We start from the raw sequence: 17,879 nt of genomic DNA, 5'->3' as shown, positions 1-17,879 counted from the left end.
GAAAGAGGTTTTACAATCCTATCAGAGGTACGGGGATAATGTCTGTAAATAGCAATTGGCAATTTCATTAATCGGGATCAAGGTCTGGCCTACACTTCTCATGTCGAGTACAATCAGTTTGTGAAATAGGATCTCCTCCACTTATAATAAGCCTCTATTGCTTTTTAGTCAGCAGCAGCATGCTTGAGTTTCCCAGGAATGTTTGAAATGCAAAGTTTTACTTTTCCCAGGGGGACTCAGTCTCGGTGACCTTTTCCTAGAATGACAGCTACCACCAAAGCATAGGGACCCTCTTGGGCTAGGCCAATGATCATCTTTCATAAGAGAGGATATATAAGCAGGTCTCTGAGAAGTCGAGTTATAATAGTTAGTGCCAGTTTATGGAGATTAATCCAAAATCAAAGGCTAAAGCACTAAAAAAATGCTTCCAAAATGCTAAGGATGGAGGAATAAAACTAACACCTCCCTAGGAAGCTATTAAATCAGACATTGGCAAAATGTGCCTGCTGCGTTCAGAGGGGGCAGGATGTAACCTATAGTGTATGTGAATCTGTAAGTATAATTGTATTTAATAACTATGTGTACAATTTAGCCAGTTATGTTCAGGGGCAGGCTTTAAGTTCACCTCATTAAACATAGACATCTAAATAAGTCAGCATGAGATCCCTGACATGTACTTGCCATGGACAGACCTTTAAAAAAAAAAAAAAAAAAAAAAAAAAAAAAAAAAACTCTGTTGGCATAAAAATAGATATACAGGTATACATTCTATTTAAAAGTATATTTCACACACATAATGGCCCACAGGTAGTCCTCAGTAGTTAAGACATACCATGCCAGAACTGAAGACTTAGAACCTGTATGCAGGTAGAAATAAGAATACATTGTATTTGCAACTTATCTTTCACTTTTCAAAGAATTTTCATAATTTTAGAAATTTTAAAATCACACATATAGTAGACAAGTTCTGCAGATGTCATTATCCAATTTCACTGATGAAGTACAAAGATATAAAATTAAAGCACAGGCCGGGCACAATGGCTCACACCTATAATCCCAGAACTCTGGGAGGCTGAGGCAGGTGGATCACTTGAGGTCAAGAGTTGGAGACCAGCCTGGCCAACATGGCGAAACCCTGTCTCTACTAAAAGTACAAAAATTAGCCGGGCCTGGTGGTGAGCGCCTGTAGTCCCAGCTACTCAGGAGTACAAGGCACGAGAATCACTTGAACCCGGGGGACAAAGAATGTCTTGGTTCATTACAGTGAGCCAAGATTGTGCCACTGCACTCCAGCCTGGGCTACAGAGTGGGACTCTGTCTCAAAAAAATAAAAAGTAAAATAAAACTGAAGCACAAAAATGCAGAGATGTATTTTTCTCAGTTCACAGTAGTCTTTACCCGGTTGCCAATCATCAAAAACTTCCTTCCCTGACTCACAGTCTGAAGCATTTCAGCATTCCATTCAAGTTCTCCTGGACCAGAGCACCCAGGGTGAAGAAGGCCTATATCAAGCAGAACACCAGTAAAAAGATTTCCCCAAACAATGATTATCATGTTGGGGGACAAACCCCTGATTAGAAGCTGGAGTTGATATCTTCTAATTTTCAAATTGCAAGAACTTCCTGAAGAAGTAAGGAAGTCTCTGGGAGCTAGCTGGGAAATGCAAGGGTGTGCTGTGAAAGGTATATCATAAATGAAGACCACGTGAGCTGTGTCTAAGTGGAGTAAGCCTGAGACCTTCTTTTCCACATTTGGAGAGCAATTATTTATTGGGCCCCACTGTGTACCCCCACAACACGGGGCTAGATATCACAGCGGGAGGGAGACACTCAAAGTACAACAACCTGAGGTCCTTGCCCTCGGGGGATGTTCAAACTGAGGAAATGAGTCCATAAGTAACTGGAAAATAGTGGACTGCCAGAGACAGCAACTCCAGATCCCTCGGGCGTGGAGGACTGCCTGGGCCGTGTCTGCTGGGACTGGCTGAGAGGAAGCAGGGGCAGAACCCGGAACTGAGCCAAGACACACGAAGCAGTGGTACAAGGGGAGGCCAGGGCGTTTTCTTAGGCATTTGGGGTCCTCTACTATACTATGTGGGTGAAAACGAGAGCTGCACGATCAATGGTGGCCAGAGCCACAGACCTGGGCGCCCCCCAGCAGGAAAGTTCTTTGAGGAGAAGCAAGGCTGTGCCCTGACTTTTGCCAACAGAGGTGGAAGAATGCTCTGAGTCCCCTGAGCTGAATTGACCCAACCAAGTGAAAAGGCACCATACCTCTGCATTTTCCGTAGCGGATCCTCCATATTTCCTCCCACTGTAAAGCCCACAGTTGCCAGACTGTGGTGAACAAGGACCAGAGGGGTCAGAGGAAAGCCTGGGTGGAAAGTAGAGGATGTGGGCCTTGCTGGGACAGATCACTCTCCATTAAGCAACGCTGGGTGGAAGATGCAAAGAAAGACAACTCTACACAAAGTGTGGTCTAGGAACAGACAGCAGCAGCCTCACCTGGGAAACTGTTATCAGTTCACGTTCTGGTTGGGCGTGGTAACCCAAGCCTGTAATTTCAGCACTTTTGGAGTTAGAAGCAGGAGAATCATTTGAGGCCAGGAGTTTCAGACCAGTCCCAGCAAAATAGCAAGACTGTGTCTGTACAACAAAACAAAAAATTAAATTAAATTAACTGGGTGCAGTGACACACACCTGTAGTCCCAGCTACTTGGGAGGCTGAGAAAGAAGGATCACTTGAGCCCAGAAGTTTGGGGCTGAAGTGGGTTGTCATCATGCCATTGCACTCCAGTCTGAGAGAGAGATCTTGTCTCCTGAAAAAACAACAACAACAACAACAACAACAAGAAAGTTCAGATTCCTCAAGCTGACTAAATCAGAAATTCTATGGCTGAGGCCCAGCAATCAAGTCTCTTCAGGTAATTCAGATCCACTCTAAAGCTTGAGAACTTTACCATATAACACACTACATTAAATGATGGTCAGTTATTTGGGCTGGGCAGAAGCTAGCACAGGGAAGAATTGGTGCTCTGTGCCCCCAATTTGCCTGCAAACCAGCATGAGATGATGGTCACCTGGTACCCAGAGTGACCCCAAGGCACCTCAGAACCTAGTAGGCTATTCCTCCAGAAGATGCCAGATTTAGGATTTTGCAAAGTCTTGAAGAAAAATCCTTAAGAGACCCCTTCTGGCATCAACTACAGAGGTTTTGAGGACCTCCAGAAAAAAAGTATGCCTTGGATCCTCCTCTAAACCACTCTGCCAATCCAAACCCTGGATTAATCCAACCAGTAATTTTTGCAGCCTCTTTACATCAGATGATTCATCTTGCTCATGTAAATCCAAAATCAGGAAGCCTTGAGTGGAAGTACATACATTCTTCCTAACCTCAGTGGAGTGATCAACATCATTTTTATACATACCCATTCATTCAACAAACGTGTTTTCGATGCTTAGAATGTGTCCAGCAATTAATGATTCCTTCTTCCCATTCCTAGTAGGTCCTATACATAATTCACCTTATCAACATAATTTGTTTGCTTATTCAGCAGTTCTTTTGAGCATCTACTCTGCACTAGGTGCTATCCAACACACCAGGGAAATGGAAATATCCAGGACCAGAGCCTGGTTGTGCAGGCCATGCACAGAGAAGGGATCCCAGCCAAAGAAAGGAAAGAGATGAAACTCACTCACCAGTCCTTGCATCTGGCCCAAGGCACTGTTTGCCTATGATTTTTTTTTTTTTAATTTCACAGAAGAGGAACATGGCAAGCAGATAGCACTTTTGTACAGATTATGAAAAGGTGCCCCTTCCTCTGAGTTGCCTTCATCCAGAGAAGGTCCTTTTTCTAATTTACACTTAGAGCAAAGGGAAATATGCTGCACCCCACTAAGGTCTGTGACCTCATAAAGATGGCATTCAAGAAGGTGGGTCAGATAGACAAATCACTACACTGAAATGTGACCGGCGCTGTAAAAGAGGTGTGCATTGGAGTTTGCTGTTGGGGGCACGGAGAAGAGAGGAACTCATTATGCCACTGAGATTTTGTTTTTGTAATTTCATGGAGGAGGAGCATCTAAATTATTCTGAAGCTTTCCTGATTCCCTTAATCCCCCAAACATGCTTTTGACCTTCATTCTTGGCAGCAGGCCCTGCCAGCTCCTTTATGGCAGTAAGCAGGGTCAGCAGATTCTAATTTTCTCCCCTCCAATGCCCCTCTGCATCCCCACCACTCTTCGCTCCTTCTCTGTTTCTGTTGTTGATGGACCCTGTCAGTTTCCATTCTCTCTCACGCATGTGGCATCATTCCTGGCTCTGCGCCCTGAATCGATAAAGCCATTCATACTTCCTGTGTCCTGATACATTCCCCGCGTTCCTGCTGATTTTCTATGAAACTACTACTGCATCCTTCTCCTTTCCCTCACTGTCTAACTTCTTTACACTTTTTCCCCAATTTTCCCATTCTTTCATCAGGCCCTAACAAAAATAATAGGGGACACTTTTCTGTCTGGTATTATTCTAAGTACTTACATATTATATACTAACTCATTGAATCTTCACAACAATATTGCCTGGTAAACACTATCATTGGCATCCTCACATTTCAGTAGAGGAAACTGAGCACAGAGTGGTTAAGTTATTAGCCCAAGATGACACAGCTGGCAGGTGATAGATTGGGGTTCTGATGCGAGCACTCTGGCTCTGGAGTCTGCATCCTTCATCATTAGAACAGCTGCAGAAAACATACTTGGGAAACCTGCCCAACCCCTATTCCTTTCTTGGAAATTGCTAACCTGCCCAAGCTGATAAGAGTATAGTGGACATGTCCAGTGGTGGATTGGACTCACCCAGTCAGATTCTCATTGTAGAAAACAGGGAGTGGCTTTACTTGCTGACTGTCCAGCTCCCATCCCAACATATTCTGCTCTTGGATAACCATCAGGCTGTCTGTGGTATCTCTAAAATAACCAGCTGTCCTCTTTTGAGTGGCTTCTGTCCCTGCTACCCAACAACGCCTGTTTAAGTCATATCCTTCCAACTCTCCTGAAGCTGAACTTTTAAAGATTGCTGATCATCCCCTCTAATAATCTTTCTACAGCATTCCACACAGGTGACCACTTACCCATGCCCTCTCCTCTGTTTCTGCCCCTGTACCTATACTAGGTACCCCACTGCCTGAGATTCCCTTCACTGCTTTCTTCACCAGGCCAGCTACCTCTCATCTTCTGTGACCTGGCTTGGGCATAGTCTTCCAGGAAAGTGCCCATGGCTCCCTAAGGCTGGAAGTACCCCACCCCTCCATGCTCCCATAGCCCCTTTGTAAATATATGCCATTACACATCTTATGCAAAACAAATATGGCTGGATATTGCATACTCCTGTATGTAAAAGTAGCAAGCTACAGAATAGTATGGATTGTATGGCCCCTTTTATGCAAAACTATGTATGTGCATACAGAAGGATAAGTAGGTCATATCACTCACCTGCCTAAATCCTCCAGTGAATCTCCAATTGTACTTAACAAAACACAAAGGCCAGACTCGGCCTGCAGAGCCCTATAGGATAGGACCCCGCTCACCTCTCTGACTCCTCCTCTGTTTCTGCCTCACTCCATGCACATTGAACTGTTTTCCTGTTTCTTGAAAACACCTAGCTTTTTCCCACCTCACAAACCATTTGTGTCCCCAGATGTTTGTCTGGCGGACATTGCCTGTCATTGAAGATTCAGCTTGAGGCCCCAACAACTCTGTTCCACACAGTCCCACCCCGTCATTCTCTTTCATGACATTCAGTTTTAATTTCTTTAGGAACTTATCACTCTCTGAAAGCATTAATAACTTTTCTATGTATTTGGTTTTTTGATTATCTATCACCTGAAGTTAGCTGAACTGCAGGGTTTAGGAAGTCATCCTTCAGGTTACTGGGTCTGCCCAATACTTATGATAACAACTACAAGTTGAAGGATCCCCAAAACCACCCTCAGATTCTATAACTTACTAGAAAGAGTCACAGAACTCACTGAAATCAATTATACTCATTGTCACGTTTATTCCAGGGGAGGGATACAAGCTCGAACAATCAAGGGAGTCAATGCCCAGGGAGATATGGGCAGAGCCCACCCTGGAGCTTCTGGCCATTCCCTTCCCATGGAGTCACGGCTGGTGTTGCTCGTCCCAGCCACAATATGTGACACCACACGTGGAGTACTGCCGCCCAAGGAAACCCACCCAAGCTTTGGAGTCCAGGGTTTTTATGGGGGCTTCATTCTGTGTGCGTGATCGACTGAGTCATTGTCCACATGGCAGCACTCAATCCACAGCTCTCGGACCCCACTCTCCCAGGAGTGAAGCTGATATCATGTGGCCTGAGCAGCCCACCCTGAGCCCCCTGGTAAGCAAAACTACCAGATGGGGTCTGCGGGTCTGCCACAAATAACAAAAACATTCCTAACACAAGGGAAATGCCAAGGATCTAGAGGCTACCTCCAAGGAGCCAAAACCAAGCCCAGACCTTTTTTGGGTGAAACCAAATTCCTTACCACACATTTATGTACTGTCCTACTAAAATATAAACTTCTAGGGTACAGAAAATAAACTTTCTGTCTTATTCTCCTCTGTGGCCCTAGCAGTACAGACAAATATACATGTATATACATACATACACACACATACACATACACACACACATATACACATGCACACACATGCATGCATGCATACATACACATGCACATATACATACATATACACACACATACATGCATGCATACATACACATACAAATACACACATATATACACACATGCACACACATGCATGCATACATACATACACATGCACATAGACATACATACATGTACACACATACACATACATGCATACATGCACATACAAATACACACACATATACACATGCACACATGCATGCATACATACACACACATACACACACACATATACACATGCACACACATGCATGCATGCATACATACACACACACATACACACACATATACACATGTACGCACATGCATCCATGCATACATACACATACACATGCACATAGACATACATACATACATATAGACACATACACATACATGCATACATACATACACATACAAATACACACACACAGAGTTCTATTTTACCTTACCAATTTGAGGTAAATATCAAGTTACATTTCACTTTTTAAAATAAATTTTATTGCATATATTTAAGGTATACAACATGTTATAAAATATATATGATTTTTGAAAATTAATATAGTGAAACAAATTAATATATTCATCAGTTCACATAGTTACCCATATGTGTGTGACAAGAGCAGCTAGAATCTACTCACCTAGCAAGAATCCCAAAAACAGTACAAATTTGTTACCAACAGTCCTCATGCTATAAATCAAATCTCTAGATTTGTTCATCCCAGATCTTCTACATTGTGTCCTCTGACTTCCATCTCCCCATTGACTCTCCCCACATGCCCAGTAACCACTGCTTTATTATCGATCTCTCTCTCTTTATATATATACATATATTAGATTTCACATATAAATGAGATCATACAATATTTTTGTTTCTGTATCTGGCTTATTTCATTTACTATAATGTCCTTCAGGCTCTTCCAGGTTGTAACAAGTAGCAAAATCTTATTCCTTTTTAGGACTGAATAATATTCCATTGTATGTATATACCACAATTTTTTATTCACTTATTCACTGACAGGCTCTTTGGTTGTTTCCATATCTATGGCTATTGTGAATAAGGCTAGAGTGAACATGAGAGTGCAGATATCTTTACAAGGTGTTGATTTCATCTCCTTTGGATATATACCCAGAAGAGGGATTGCTGAGTCATATGGTAGTTCTATTATTAATTTATTTATGAAACTCCATACTGTTTCCCATAATGGCTGCACCAATCTACATTCCCCTCAACAGTGTATATGAGTCCCTTTCTTCATACCCCCACCAAATTTATTATTGTTTCACTTTTTGATAACAGCCATCCTAACAGATGTCAGGTGATATCTCACAGTGGTTTTGATTTCCATTTCCCTGAAAGTTGACCACCTTTTTATATGTGTGTTGGCCATTTTCATGTATTCTTTGAAGAAATGCCTATCCAGGTTTTTTGCTCATTTTTTAATCAGGTTATTTGTTTTTGTATTATTAGGCTATATGAGCTCTTTATAAATTGTAGATATTAACCCCTTATCAGATACATATTTTGCAAATATTTTTTCCTAACCTGTAGGCTGCCGTTTCATTTTGTTGATTGTGTACTTAGCTGTGCAGAAGATTTTTAGTTTGGTGCTGTTCCATTCATTTATTTTTGCTTTTGTGGCCTAAGATTTTGGTGTAATACCCAAAAAATCATTGCCATGGCCGATGTCCAGATTTTCCATGATTTTCTTTTCTTCTAGGAGTTTTATAGTTTCTGGTCTTACAGTTAGGTCTTTTCCCCATTTTGAGCTGATTTTTGTGTATGAGATAAGAGTCCTAATTCCATTCACTTACATGTATCAAGCCAGTTTTCCCAGCATCATTTATTAAAGAGATTATTTTACCCATTGTGCTCTCTTGGTGCCCCTGTCAAAAATTAGTTGACTGTGTATGTTTGGGTTTGTTTCTGGGCTCTCTGTTCTGTTCCACTGGTCTACGTGGTCTGTGCCAGTATCATACTGGTTTGATTACCATGGCTTTGTAATACAGTAAAAAATAAATGGCTTTAAACTCTCACTTCCTCAGTCTTAGCAATTCATCCTTCTTCCCAGGTGACTCCCTTCAAAAGTCCCAAAGGTAGGTTCTTACTGAGTGGTACTATTTTCCTGTCTAAGAAAGAGATAAATGAAAATGGAAAGTTTGGTGAATGTGCCAAATGTCCAATCCTGCAGCTATAGCTTCTGTCACCATCGCTCAATGCCTTTGCATCGGGAGGAGGTCCATGAATCCTTTCTCAGGGCCTGCACACTGCAGGCAGCACTCAGTAGCCAAATCCCTGCTCACCACAAGAAGCAAAGAAGTAATTCAGGCTGATAGCTATTTTCATGCTGTCTGCAGTTTCTCTGGGATGGAAAGGAGGTGATAAGTCTTTCCCAGAGTTCTGCTCAGCTGCTTGTACTTCATGCTAAGCAGACCTGGGCTTCAATGTCAAAGCTCTTTGGACACAATATTTTTATTGTACACTCACATAAAACCTTTGCCCAACATGTTATTATAGTCCAGAGAATAAGGGTAGTGAGGGTTCCAGCCCTTCCTGAATGCCATCAGTGAGTCTGGCCAGGACACTTCTCTTCCTTCTTTCTCCACCACCTGGGCTTCCATCAGTCTCTTAGACCTGTACTAACAACCTTGGACTTCAAGTAAAAGGAATGTTGGCCCCCTTTTTCTGCAAGGCTCTTTGACTTCTTTGTAAATTATCGGAGGCAAAAGGACACTGAGGGAGTTCACCATTTAATTTCACCAACCCCAGTGTCTAAGCTTTAGGCTCTTTTGAAACCAAAACATGTTCTATTATGCTTTTCTCCTACAACAGATGAACATTAGCCTTCCATCCATTATCTAAAAGGAGATGTGCAAGTTGCTCTTCTCAGAAAAAGAAGAACTACTCCTAGGTGGTTTGAAAAAAAACCACTAGCCATTTTTAAATAACTGTAAGTGCCAAAAATAGCCATGCAGGTATACACACAGAAAGGACTATAAGAAAGAATGATGGCAAAAATATTAGCATAGGTTATTTCTGGGAGGTAGGATCCCAAGTGATGTATGCTTTCTTACTTATACATTCTCTACCATTTGAAGATTTTACCATAAATATTTGGCACTTTATAGTAAAAATAAAACATTTTTGATATTAAAGAAAATGCTGCAAGGATCTACCAGAGTGGGCAGATGGCTGAATCATCAGAAGCTTCCATTCATGGCACTATTACATCCTTGCTTGGTTGAGACCCCCATTTTGCTTTGTTTATGTATTGACTTCTTTTTATCTCCATTTTCCACTCCTGTTCTCCCCAACAGGAAACTTCGTTAACACATTTGACATATTATCTTTATATCTGGATGTACTCTTATAAAGTACATAGTGCTGGTTTGTGTGAATCATATTTTTATTTACATAAATGTTTTCACATATCTATTTCCCCTAACAGACTATAACTCCTCCCCTCTTCCTCCAGAAAAGATGAGAGCTTATTTATATTTGTAGTTCCATAAAAAGTATGTAGCCTGGCACAGAGGGACGGCACAAGAAATATTTGTTGGACTGAACTGAATTTGTTCTACAAGTTAAGCATCCTATAATCCAAACATCTGAAATCCAAATGCTCCAAAATCCAAAACTTTTTTATCACCAACATGATGTTCAAAGGAAATACTCATGAGAGCATTTCAGATTTTGGATTTTTGGATTTGGTCTGATCAACTCATAAATATAATGCAGATACTCTAAAATCAAAAAAAAACCCTCAAAATCTGTAATACTTCTGGTCCCAAGCATTTGAGATAAGGGATACTCAACCTGCACCACTTTTTCTTAAAATCTCACATTTTCTAAGCTTCAGTGACACTTCATCCTCATGGTTCCCTGCTGCCTCAGTCTTCACAGGCCCCTCCCCTTTCTTGTCCTTCACTATAAGTATACATGATGCTTAGTCTCTCTTCTGCCCTCATGCTGCCTGGCCCACCACAATTATCTCATCCAATGCTTTCCCGGTGCTTCCATTACCATTTTGGCAAAGGTGTTGCTATGGTTGAATGTTTGTCACCCCAAAGCTCATGTTGAGATTGAAATGCAGTTCTAAAAGCTGGGGCCTTTAAGAGGTGATAAGGTCATGAGGGCTCTGACCTCATGAGTAGGATTCATGGTGTTATCAAAAGGTGAATTTGGTCCCCTTTTGTCTCTTCACCCCCCTGCCATGTGAAGGTGAAGGCTTCCTCCCCTCCAGAGGGCACAATGTTCAAGGTGCTCTCTTGGAATCGGAATCGCCAATCCTGCCTGCACCTTCATATTAGACTTCCCAGTCCCTAGAACTGTGAGCTACTAAATGTCTGTTCCTCATAAATTACTCAGTGTATAGTATTCTGCTATAGCAATACAAAATAGACTAAGCCAGTGTTTTCCAAATCTTTATCTCCAGCCCTAACTTGTTTCCCAAGCTACAGGCCTACATCTCCATCTAACAGCTGAAAGTCCGATAGGCATCACAAACCCATCATAAAATCAGCACCTTACCCACCTCCCCAACCCAAAGCTTGTACTTTATCCTTTGCCTCTTCTCACTGGAATTGTATTTGCATTCTTTGAGTTCTTCACTCACATCCCTAATGAAATTCCTCCCTTCTCCATCACTCTGCTTTATATACAAGATAACTCACCAGATTCTGTCATTTCTACCCAATGTATAACACTACTAATTCACAGCCAGGGGCTTTGCTTGGTGCTGAGAATATTGGAGTGAGCAAGAAAGACAAGTTTCTTATTCTCAGGAGACAGACAATAGATGACAGATAAGTTTCTGTGTTGCAGAGTGTGAGCAATGTCATGAAGGAGGTAAGCAAGGTGATGTGGGAAAGCTGGGAGCATGAGGATGAGCAGAAAAGGCATCTCTATAGGATGAGAAGGGAGTCTCTTATAAAAAGACCCTTATAAAAAGGGAAAGAGCAAACAATCCAGGTCCATGGGTTAGGAGATGCAAAGGCCATATATAGAGAAAAAGCTTCCCATGTTCAAGGACCAGCAATGAGACCTTTGTGGATAAAGCATACTGAGAAGGAAGTGATCATAACTAGGTGAGGATGAAGTAGGGGCAGAGGCCACATTGTGGAAAGCCTTGGAGGCCATTCAAAGCCTTTGGATTTTATTCTAAGTGTGATGGGAAATCAAAGAAGAGCATTTAAGCAGAGGAAGGATCTGACCTGATTTATGCTTTTGTAAGTTCATTTTCACTGATGCATGAAGAATGAATTATGGGGAGAAAGGGGCAAGAGGCAGAGCAGAGAGACAAGTTCAAAGCTTTTGCACCAGGCCACGTAAGAGATCATGGCAGCTTAAACTACAGGATGGCAGTGATCATGGTGAGAAATGGGCCAATTTGAGATCTATATTGGAAGTAAACCTGATAGAACTTCTGATGGATGGGATATACAGATGAGGAAAAGGGAGGAATCAAGGATGACTCAGGAGTTCTGGTGTAAGCAACTAGGTGGATGATAATGCCATTTCTTGAATTGGGGACATAGAGAGAGGAACACAACCAGCTGGCAGTTGGGTACAGAAGAGAATTAAGAGTTTTGTTTTAGATATGCTAAATTTAAGATTCCAATGAGACAAGCTGGTGGAGACGTCAATTTGATAGTTGGATGTAAGAGCCTGGGCCTCCCTGGGGAGGGCTCTGAGATGGGGATCCATTTGGAGGCATCACTGGAGAGACAGTATTTGTGCCATGGGAGTACATCAATGAAGAGAAGAGAGTAGATGAGACAGGAAGAGAAAGGAAGAAAAGGGAGCCCGTGACAAGGTCCTGGGGCACTTCAGTATTTGTACCTCTTCTCCAAAAGCAGAAGCCACTAGAGCTGTATGAGAAGCAGAGGTCACTGATACAGAAAAAATACAGGCAGTTATGATGTCATGAAACTAAGAAAAAGAGTGTTTCACAGAGGACAGTGGGGTCAAGTACGCTAAATATGATTGAAAGAACCAATATAAGGCCAGAAAACTACCTGCTGGATTTAGGATGATGGAGATTGAAGGGTAATTTTGGTAAAGTAATGTAATGAGCCAGATCGGAGCAAACTGAAGAGCAGTTTGTAGGTGAAGAGATAGAAGCACTATGTGTAGACTTTGGAAAAGTTTTATTACAGATGAGGCTCTAGGTAGAGAGGGATGTAGTATTGGAGACTTTTGTGAAGCTGCAGAATGATAGAGCATGTTTCTGTGGTGGTAAGAATGAACATTAAAGAGGGAGGGACTGATGATGCAGGAGAGAAAAGGAGTAATGAGAAGAAAAGTCCTTGAGAAAGGCAGAGTAGAGGAAAGCCAGTTTTGCTTTCTTATAATATAAACAGGAAGAAAGGGAATTATTTTCCATTCTAAGAGGAGGAAAAGAGAAAATGGGTACACACAGGTTCATGTGTAGACCAGGTGGATGGAAGAAAAGAGAGTTCTCCTCCAATCATTCCCATTTTTCAGTGAAGAGTGATAGGAGATCATCAGCTGTGATGGGGAGTGATAGACGGGGCAGAGGTGGGAAGAGGGTGTTGAGGAGCAAGTGTGAAGCCTCTCCTCATGGTGTCTCACACTCTCTGCTCCAGTGCGGCAGCCTCAGGTCAGGCCCTGACTGTCTCCATCTGTACTACCACAACAGCCCCCGAAACCTTCCATGCCCAGCTGCCAACCCCCAGCACCTCAATCCCTTATCTACCCATCCTTTGGAGAAATATCCCTAAACCACTGATATGATTTGAATCTGTGTTCCCACCCAAATCTCATTGTAATTAATCCTCAGTGTTGGAGGAGGGGCCTTGTGGGAGGTGATTGGATCACGGAGGCAGACTTCCCTCTTGTGGTCCTTGTGATAGACTTCTCCCAAGATCTGCTTGTTTAATGGTGTATAGCACCACTCCCCCAGCTCCCCACCCTGCTTTTTATTTCCTGACGGCCATATGAAGATATGCCTGCTTCCCCTTTGCCGTCTACCATGACTGTAAGCTTCCTGAGGTCTTCCCAGAAGCAGAAGCCTGTACAGCCAGCAGAACAGTGAGCCAATTAAACCTCTTTTCATTATGAATTTTCCAGTCCCAGGTATGTCTTTATAGCAGTGTGAGAATGAACTAATACAACCATAGATTTGTTGTGCCATGAAAACTTTGATGGGCTTCACAGTCTACAGACCAATGCACTAACTCCTCATTTGGGCTCTAGGGTTCTCCATTTTCTGGTCCAACTTCTGCAGGCTTATGCTCAAAGCATCCTCTTCCCCTCTACCTTCTATGGAGCCACTGCAGCCTACTCATGGCTCTCTCCAACTGCTGTGGCATCTGTCACTTTTATGTCTTTGTTCAAGCTTTTCTCTCTCAGTGGCCTGTCTTCCTCCCTCTTGCAGAAGTCCTACCCATTCTTCAAGATCCAACTCAAATCCCACTTACTTCAAGAAACTGATCAGATCTCTCCCCCACCCCATGGTGCCTTATGCCTTTAGAACTTGTTACAAAAGATCCAAGTATGACTTGTATTATAAGCACATGCATAGGCATGTCTATATGTGTGCCTGTGTCTGTCTCTAAGGAAGGAAGAAAGGAAAGGAGGGAAGGAGGGATGAAAGGGAGAGGCAAACGGAGAAAGAGGAAGAAAAAATGGAGGTGCATCATGGGCCCCTGGTGTTTCACTTCAACAGTTTGAGTAAAAGAGCTCAACAGTGTTGCCCAAGAGTGGCAAGCATCTCAGAGCCACAGCTTCTCTTGGGCGCACCTGCAGGCATCTGGGCTGACAGGCCCCTTCCTCTCCTCTCTGTTCCCGCTCCTCCTTTCTTCCCCCAGTGCCTCCATCTTTGTTGCCCAGTAATTGCATCAAATCTGAAGAAGTAGATCCATCTCTAAAAAGAGCAGTGGGAGGGAACTGCGCTGCTCTTTTCAGAGATGAGAATTGAGAGAAATAGGGCAGAGAGATGAAAATGTAATGCTGAAAAATTCATGCTAGAGGAAGCGCGTGCTGGCCCTCCCCTGCTCTGCCTCCCATCTGATAAGCTTCTGGCAGAGGCCTGGCTTTCCAGGCACATGAGAAGACCATGGGAGGTTTAGCCAAATCTGTCTGAGGGTGGCCTGAGAACTGGCAGGGGTCTGGGGAGTGCCCACGGGTGTGCAGGGACAGAGCTGCCACTTGGCTTCTAGGGGCTGGGGGCAGTAAGAGGGCAGGAGCGGGAGAGGAGGTGTCCTCCCCATCTACATCAAGAGCTGTCCCTCTAGGCCACCTCCCGCCATTCCTGATGACTTCAGGCCTGGCAGGCACTGCTGTCCACAGACTCGCAGGTCCCGTGTGTTTAGGAATCCTGGGAGGCAAGGTTCGACCCTGGGCCAGGCGAGCGGCTGGCCTCGCTGCACTTCGTTGAGCACTGTGTGCTCTCAGCCTAGGGCGGGAGAGTTGAGGTGGCCCGGCTCTAGTGGCCCGAAAAGGCCCGGTCTCATTCCCAGCCCTAGTCTCTGACTCCCCTCGCAAAGCACTGCAGAGGCTGCGGCCTGATTAACGCTGCGCGATGATATGTACAGGAGACCGGCTTGCGATTCCCGGCCAGCGGCCCCTACTTCGCTGCGCAGAGGCGGCGTCAGCTGCTCGACTGCGACCCCTGGCGGCGGCTGGAGGCACTCGCTGCAGAGCTTCAAAAGCGAATGGGCCGCTGGACGGGAAGTCGAGGGAGTATTAAAAAAAAATGGGGTAAGAGCTCTGCACCCCCAGATGGTGCAGGGTGGGAGGTGGAGAATGAAGGGGAAGCCAATTTTGCTTTCTTATAATATAAACAGGAAGGAAGGGAACAATCTGTTGGGGATGGTGGGGGCTGATGGAGGGTAATGGGAGGGGGAAGGTGGAAATGTGAAAATCTGTTTATAGTTGGAATGGAATCTGTTTAATATGATGCTTACACAAAATAAGACTTAAAAGTTTTTCTCTGCTCTGAACCGTTTCCCTCATCTTCATTTTAAGTAGCAGAAGAACTCTGACCTGTTTTTTCTCTTTCATACTCCCAAACCAGGCTGTGTTTTCAAAGAGGCATTCATTCAAGGAAATAAAACACACTTTGGCTTCCTCCAGTGCCTTCAGTGAGCCTGAGTCCAAACAGTCAATATAATACCAGAGTTGAGAGCCTGGACATTGGAGAGGGACAGTGTAAATTCAATCCATGTCCATACGTTAGCTGCGTAACCTTGAGCAATTTGCTCAACCTCTCTGAACCTTCTTTTCCTTATTCAAAAAACAAAATATAAGCAAAATGCACTTCTAAGATTGTGGTGATAAAGAGAATCCTGCCTCATCTCTACTTCCAGGACAAAGAAGCTGTCTATTGTGGTTCTGCGTTCCCTTCCCTGGTAGGACCCCTTTGGGCTGGACTGTGACAGACTCAGTTCAATAATAGATCAAGTGCCTATGAGTAGCAAGGGGATGAGTCCTCCAGGACTTTCCCTGACTCCTTCCCTTCCTTTGTCATCAGTTCACGCAGCCCTCTAGTCCATGTCTGCCATGCAAGACAACCAAGCAGCACCCACAAAATGTTGCGTGTGGTGTATGTGTGTTTAGTGTGCAAGGGGCTTCTTGGCACAGAGCTGATCTTAGCTGAGGGTGGAGTCTGATGCCTTCAGCCAATTCTTCAAGGCTACAGATCAATGCCCTTCTCCTTGGTGTCAGCATTGCAAATATGCAATGCTTCGATATGCGGCCCGCTAATGGCTCCAGCTCTGAAGAGGTTCTCCAGGTGCCTCCTCCCACTAAGGAGCATAGTGTAGTGGGAGAGGTGCAACATACACACAGGAAAAACTAAATAAGAAGTCATGATTCTAGACAGCCTGTGTGAAGAAAGGGCCAGCCGAGGGGCTCACGGAGCACTCTCGGAGATCAGAGGATAGGAAAACTCCCTCAGACAGAAGTTGAGGGCTCACCTGAGCCCCAAGAGCTACAGAAAGTGGTCCTGGTGCTGTGATGAAGTGGGCAAGCTCTTCCCTCTAATTCAGGGTGGAACACTGGAAGGGCTTATCACAAGGTGTATCATCTACGAGGGGGAAGGAGAATATGTGCAACACCTCTGAATCTTCAAAGGTGATAGGTTCTTGAAGATGCTGGGCCGTCTTTAGCCTCAGATCTTGGGGCTAATTGCAGGGCATGACTCTCATCCAAAAGCTTCACCACGGAACCTCTGACTACTCAGTGACCATCTTCTGGAGGACAAAACTGATTTGCAATTAAGTTCCTAGGGCTGAGCAAGAGGAGAGAAGTCAGGAACCTAGTTATTCACAATTTTTTTATCCATTTATTCATCAATTCACTCACATAATCATCTATCCATCCATGTATCCATTCGATCTTTCATTCACTCACTAGGTATTTTATTTAGCAATTGCTATGTGCCTAGCCCAGTGTCCTGTGCTATGAGAAATACAATTGTGTATCTCCTTTCCTTCCACCCTAAGGAAGATTCTACAATCCTCTACTCAGTGTTGAAGATTCTCCTCTTCTGTTCCACCCCATCTGGGGGAGCAGATGTCCTATGACATTCACACAGCTCATTCCTCTGCAGAAGCAGGGCCCTAACAGCGCGGATCCCACTGCTCTCAGCGAACTCTCTCATACTGAATCTAACTGTTTAGACATGACAGATCCACCCACCCACTTCCTAAAAGGACAAAGAAGATAGGACTCAATGTTCTGGCCCCTTAGAATCAAATACAAACATGTCAAGCTCTGCCTCATGTTCGCCTCTGACAACTGACCTGTGAGCTGGTTCCAGTCTCCGCCTCGCATGGGCCCCCTCCCTGGGTGTTCACCTAGAATCATTCCAGTCGCCTTTTTTCCTCGCCTGCTGCCTCACTCCCACCCCCTGCCTTTGTGGGATTTGTGACAATCTATGCTCTTTAAAATAATTTCTGGAGTGTATTTGTGTGTCTTTAGTGGTGGTGGAATGCTGTATAATTATCTCCCGATTCATCAGACTCCTTAACAGGCAAATGCCTTTTTTTCCAATAAGTTTCTCTGGCTGAAGCACCAATAGGCCTTGTTGCTACGGAAACCAGAACATTTCTTTCTCTATTTTAATGGTATGTTGAAAGTGCGGCGTGCATGTGCATGCACACATATGGTGGCTGCTCGTTTTTTCAGCTCTTTTTTCCTTCC

At 43.8% G+C, this 17,879-nt stretch overlaps 1 long non-coding RNA gene across 2 annotated transcripts in view; it reads right to left on the bottom strand.

Annotated features, from left to right (window-relative positions):
- Window positions 1-17,581, bottom strand: part of LOC135966083 (uncharacterized) — a 51,472-nt gene extending 33,891 nt beyond the window's left edge. For both annotated transcript variants that reach the window (XR_010579189.1, XR_012420043.1), the window contains exon 1: window positions 17,480-17,581. This is a non-coding gene — a long non-coding RNA (uncharacterized lncRNA). The remainder of the gene's footprint in view (window positions 1-17,479) is intronic.
- Window positions 17,582-17,879: the final 298 nt, after the last annotated feature.

This window comes from Macaca fascicularis, chromosome 11, assembly GCF_037993035.2.
Source record: "Macaca fascicularis isolate 582-1 chromosome 11, T2T-MFA8v1.1".
Lineage (NCBI taxonomy): Eukaryota > Metazoa > Chordata > Mammalia > Primates > Cercopithecidae > Macaca > Macaca fascicularis.
The sequence above is the reverse complement of the archived record's forward strand: the minus strand, read 5'-3'. Positions and strand labels throughout refer to the sequence as shown.